This window comes from Carettochelys insculpta, chromosome 7 (genome assembly GCF_033958435.1).
Source record: "Carettochelys insculpta isolate YL-2023 chromosome 7, ASM3395843v1, whole genome shotgun sequence".
Taxonomy (NCBI): domain Eukaryota; kingdom Metazoa; phylum Chordata; order Testudines; family Carettochelyidae; genus Carettochelys; species Carettochelys insculpta.
In genome coordinates, this window is record NC_134143.1 from 21458911 (window position 1) to 21464653 (window position 5743).

The window sequence follows — 5743 nt, forward strand, 5'->3', positions numbered from 1 at the left end:
ATGCCTAGCCCAGTCTTAAAGGGCCTAGATCAGAGCTTTCCCACCTGTAAGGAAACCTCATTGAGTCTTAAACCTTTACTCTTATGAGTCACCAAACTTCCCTTCAAGTCATTAGCTAGGTGTGCTTAATAAATTAAAGTTGTAATCCTTGTGGCTGTCACCTCAGCTGTGGGGGGGAGGAGAGGAGAGGGGGCTATGTTGGGACCTCTAAAGGCAGAATCACAATGGCTATGTCTACACTAGCCAAAAACTTCGAAATGGCCATGCAAATGGCCATTTCGAAATTTACTAATGAAGCACTGAAATACATATTCAGCGCCTCATTAGCATGCAGGTGGCTGCGGCGCTTCGAAATTGATGCGGCTCGTCCAGACGGGGCTCCTTTTCGGAAGGACCCCAGCTACTTCGAAGTTCCCTTATTCCCATCTGCTCATAGGAATAAGGGGACTTCGAAGTACCTGGGGTCCTTCCGAAAAGGAGCCCTGTCTGGATGAGCCATGCGGCGGCGAGCTGCATCAATTTCGAAGTGCTGCGGCTGCCCGCATGCTAATGAGGTGCTGAATATGTATTTCAGCGCTTCATTAGTAAACTTCGAAATGGCCATTTGCATGGCCATTTCGAAGTTTTTGGCTAGTGAAGACACGGCCAATATGCGCTATTCCATCAAAACAAAGTCTCTTTGCAACTACATCCAAAATGCTCCCTCCTGCAAAGTAGTTTTGGAATTTCACATGCATCGGGTAGCTCACTTACCTGTTTTTTAATCAGTAACCACAGGGTTTTGAAGACTGCACACCCTCAGTCCAGCTCACAGGCTTGTCTTCTACCTGCCAGGGACAAAACATACATTCATGAGACATTATGCTCTAGTGCAGAACTCCGTTGACTCTTCCCTCAGGACAATGGTTCTCCTGATGGCCTTGCTATCTGCATCCGCACACCCACCTCCTACTTTAGTACTGCCTGTCTGTCAGTCATTCACAATGGTAAGCAAATTGGGGGGGTCACCAGTTGAATAATCAAAGGTGGTGGTGGTGGGGGAATTACTTACCTTATTGCAACTGGATGTTTGAGATTCCTGGCCCGTTCGTGTATTCTACTACCCACCCTCCTTCCCCTTGGCATTGTATCTTTACTAGAATGTGGCAGAAAAGGGAGTGGAGAGTCCCTGAGTCCTCTCCACCTTCATCCCTTCAGGGCGGGAGCATGAGAAAGGGGGCGGACATGCATAGATAAATGGCCACTGGTTGCCAGAATTCTGATTCAGGGAACATAGAGTACAGCAAGGGCCACATAGCGCAAAAAAAACTCTGTTAAGTAACGGTCTCTTCAGGGCTTAGCTAAGGCTTTGTCTACACGAGACAATGTGTGCCACTCTAGCTAGCTGTACAGGCTTAATATAACCTCATTTTTACATTGGCAAGCAGGCCGCCGCCAGAGGAGGAGCAAAGGGGACAAATGCCCAGGCACATTTGCAACAGAAGTGAGCAAGCTTTTTACATTGGGCCCCACCGTCAGGTCCTGCAATTAGCTGCCTCCCCCTCATAGCTGTAGGAGGCCCATAGGAAGGGAGGTGGCAGGAGCGTGCTCAGGAAGGGGGTACTGGGGTGGGGCTCCAGAGGGTGCCCCAAAAGCGGGGGGGTACTCAGGGGGATGACCCGAGGAGAATTATGTGGGGGACTCACAGGGAATTCACTGCTGCTGTGCCATGTTGACAGGTGGCAGTGGCACTAGGCTGAAGACAGCCCTGCACCCCACAAGCAACACTAACTCCTTGCCAGTGGCCTGCAGCAGGGGGGGAGGTGCTCCCGGGGACCACTGTGACATGGGCTGGCCCCAATTCGGATGCTTTACCAAGCTGGGAATTGGCCGGCTTAGCCCCACTGCTTGGCTTGGGGCCTCAGAACATTCTGATTGGCCCAGTGATTGGGGTGGGGGTGGGGTGGGCGTTACCTTAGCAGCAGGAAGGGGAGGGCTGGGGAGGGAGCAGAAGCCATAAGGTGGGGTAACTGATTGCACTGCACTCCTTTACAAACTGTTGCAATGCCACCCACTTTTGCACACCCTGCCCTGATTTAAGAGTCTGGCAGGTCCTCAGCCACCAGCAGCAGCAGCACAAAGGGCCTAAGACAGGCTCACTACAGCTCTGCACCTGGAAGGGGCCGGGCACTATTCCTACGGCCCCAGGAGGAGATGCAGTGAGGAGACCCATCTTGAGCGCTAACTCTGCAGCTCCCACTGGCTCAAGTAGGAGCTGTAAGGAGGGTGTTTGGGGGGGGGCGGGGTGTCAGTGAACAGAGCTTTGCTGCCCCACCCTGAGGGGTCTGTCAGTCACTTTCATGCATGGCCCCCTAAGGGGTCTGCAGGGCTTGGGGCAACCCTCCCAATGCCCCAGGCATGGGCGGGGGGCAGCGCACAGGGCAACTCTACAGGTGCAGGCCCCACTCATACATGCCACCCCCCAACTTCAGCCCTTTGGCCAAGCCACCCCCCCACCCCCGCTTCATCCCACCTCCTGTCCCTGCACCTCACGCTTGCCAATGTCCCCTCCTTCAAGCAATGCAAGCCAGAGGCCTACAGGGACCTGACGTAGAGGTCTCCCCTGCAAAACGCCCCCCGGCAGCAGGCAGTGCAGCCTGTTACTCAACGCTGCTTCTTGTCACCCTGTTGCCCTTGCCCACCCCCAGGTAGGGGGAATCAGAGCTCCTGGAACTGGCCTGCTCTGCTGCCCACTGCCACAGGGAAGTCCAGCACAGTTGGCCGGGAGCTGGCAGTGGGTCAGACCAGGCTGCTGGGGTGCTCTAGCACCTGCCACTGCTGTGTGCACGGGGCAGGGGGCCAACCCCTCCTGCTGCCCTATACCAGACCCCCCACCACCTCTTCATGAGATACATGAGGCAGCCACTTCAGCACCCCCGCCCCAAAGTGTGGGGTCCAAGTTGGCCACCTTAAATCAGCCTAGTGACAAGACAGTTGTGGTTTCAGGAGATGCCCATGGAAAGCCCCCACCCCCACCCCCAGCCTTCATTTTCACATACTCCCTAATCCTCTGCTCCAGCCATGTGCCTGAACCCAAACCACCATCTCCCCCACTCCCCCAAGCCTGTAGGCCCGCCTGTACCCCAGCCCCCATACTACAGGCTGGTGAAAGTGAGGGTGGGGACGAGTACGCAATGGCGGGCTGGAGTTGGCCGGGGGGGAGTAGGGCTTTGGCGATGGGGGCAGGGGGGAGGACAGAGCTGTGACCTCAGGGAAGGGACAGGACAACAGTCTTGGGGTTTTGTGTGATAAGACGGGAACTCCACTGGGTGAGTGGGTGGCACTCCTGGCTAGGCCAGCAGCTCCCTGGGCATCAGCCAGCATAGGTGTGGCACTACCCAAATGTCGGGGGCCCATGGCTGTGTTGGTGCAGCTTATGAGTGTGTGTCGGGGGGTGGGCTTGACTGTTCTTCCCTGGGGGTCCTAAATTTCTGTTGGCAAAAGGATGCTTTTGCTAATATATCGTATAGCAGGTCTCTGAATAACAAACGTTATATGTTCAAAAGCATTTTCTTTTGATATAACTATAGCTAGACAAGGGCGTTTGTTGGTATAGAAATGTCAGAGAAACCCCCACACCTCTAGCTGACATTACTATACAGGCAAAAGTTACGAGTGGACACCTGCCCTTACGGTCTTGTGTTTCATGTCTTGCTGTTTGTTGTTAAAGTTTGTGCTCCACTACCACACCTGCGCGCAGAGAGCATTTAGCCATATAAGAACTGTTTTATTGGCAGAGTCAGGCAATGGGGATCCTGTTAATATTGTGTAATGTGGTGGTGGGGGGGGGTCATCTTTATCATGGGAGTACTTGCCAGTTCACAAAACATGCTGGCCTAGAGTTCAATAGCGTTATGCACCTGGGGTAGCATCTCACCCTGAGCATAGCCCAACTTCAGGGAGTGTACTCAATGGCAGAGTGTGTTTTGCACTCAAAGTGAGTAAGGATTTCAGAATTAGGCCTATAATGAACAGTCACCTTTTCCAGTTCTTTCATTTCAAAGAATTATTTTGAATTGGTGAATGCTTGGCACCACTCTCTTTCATGTCAAACAGCAGCCAGCCTTTCTTCCAAGTAGGGCAATTAGCACTTTAAATATTTGCTCCCCTCAGTAGTTTTTTTCCTAGTTTCTGATCTGGGAGGTCTTTTGGAAACCCCTCATGGTCAGCTTTGTTCTTAATTATCTTGAGTAGTTTAGCATCACCAGTAAGTTTTGCCGCCTCACAGTTTACCCGTTTGTCCAGATCACTTATAAGTAGGTTGACTAGGATTGGTGCCAGTAGAGAATCCTGTGGGGCAGGGTGTCACCGCTAGTTACTTCTCACCGTTCTGAAAACTTAGCATTTATTCCTACATTTTGTTTCCTGTCTTATTCTATGAGAGGACCTTCTTGCTTATCTCATGACAACTGACATTACTTAAGAGCCTTTGGTGAGGGACCTTGCCAAAGGCTTTCTGGACATCTAAGTACACTATATCCATTTACTGACCACCTCAAAGAATAGTAGATAAGTAAGGCATGATTGCTCTTTATAGAAAGCCATGTTGACCTCCCCCTCAAAATTATGTTCCTGTATGAGTGTCACAATTTTATTCTTTACTATCGTTTCAACTAATTTGCCTGGTACTGACATTAGACTTTTCAGTCTGTAATTGCCAGAATCGCCTCTAAAGCCCTTTTTAATTATTAGTGTCACATTAGCTAGCTTCCAGTCAATAGGTACAGAAGCTGATTTAAAGGCTAAATCACAAACCACAATTTCACATTTGAGTTCTTTGAGAACTCTTTGGTGAATGTCGTCTGGTCCCAGTGATTTGTTACTATTAAGTTTATCGATTTGTTCCAAAAACCTCCTCGAACAACACCTCGGTCTTGGATAATTCTTCAGCTGCGTCACCTAAAGAGAATGGCTCAGGTTTGGGAACCTCCCTAGAATTCTCAGCAGTGACGATGGAAGCAAAGAATTCATTTTGGTTCTCTGCAATGGCTTTATCATCTTTGAGTGCTCCCTTAGCAGCTCGCTCCTCCAGCACCCCCACTGGTTGTTTAGCAGACTTTCTGCTTCTGATGCACTTCAAAACACTTTGCTAGTACTTTGAGTTTTTGACTAGATGTTCTTCAGACTCTTTTTTTTGGCTTGTCGTATTATGTTTTTACACGTAACTTGACAGAGTTTATGCTACTTGCTATTTTTCTCAATGGCATTTAACATCCACTTTTTAAACCATGTCTTTTTGTCTCCCCCTGCTTCTTTTTCTTGGTTGTTCAGCCATGGTGTAATTTTTTTTTGGTACACTTACTGTGTTTTTCAATTTGGGGTATACAATTAAGTTGGGCTTCCACTAAGATGTCTTTGAAAAGTTTTCATGCAGCTTGCAGGGATTTTACTTTTGGCACTATATCTTTTAATTTCTGTTTAACTGCTTAATTTCAGTTTCTGATTTTCCCCATAAAGATTTCAGTCCTCTCACACTGGCCCATTTCAGGGGCTCTTCTAAGGATTTCAGCACTCCCCCTCATCCCCCTCACTTTCGTTGCTGACATATGGAACAGAGTACTGAATTATTTCTCCTTTTGATAGTTATTCCTTAAAGCACCATGTGCACACTTCTGGAGATACTTCAACTTTGAAACTCAGCTCAAGGTCATTAAGGCTTAAAAGAATTTTTACCTATTAAAGGGACTGACAAGACAAAGTAGTT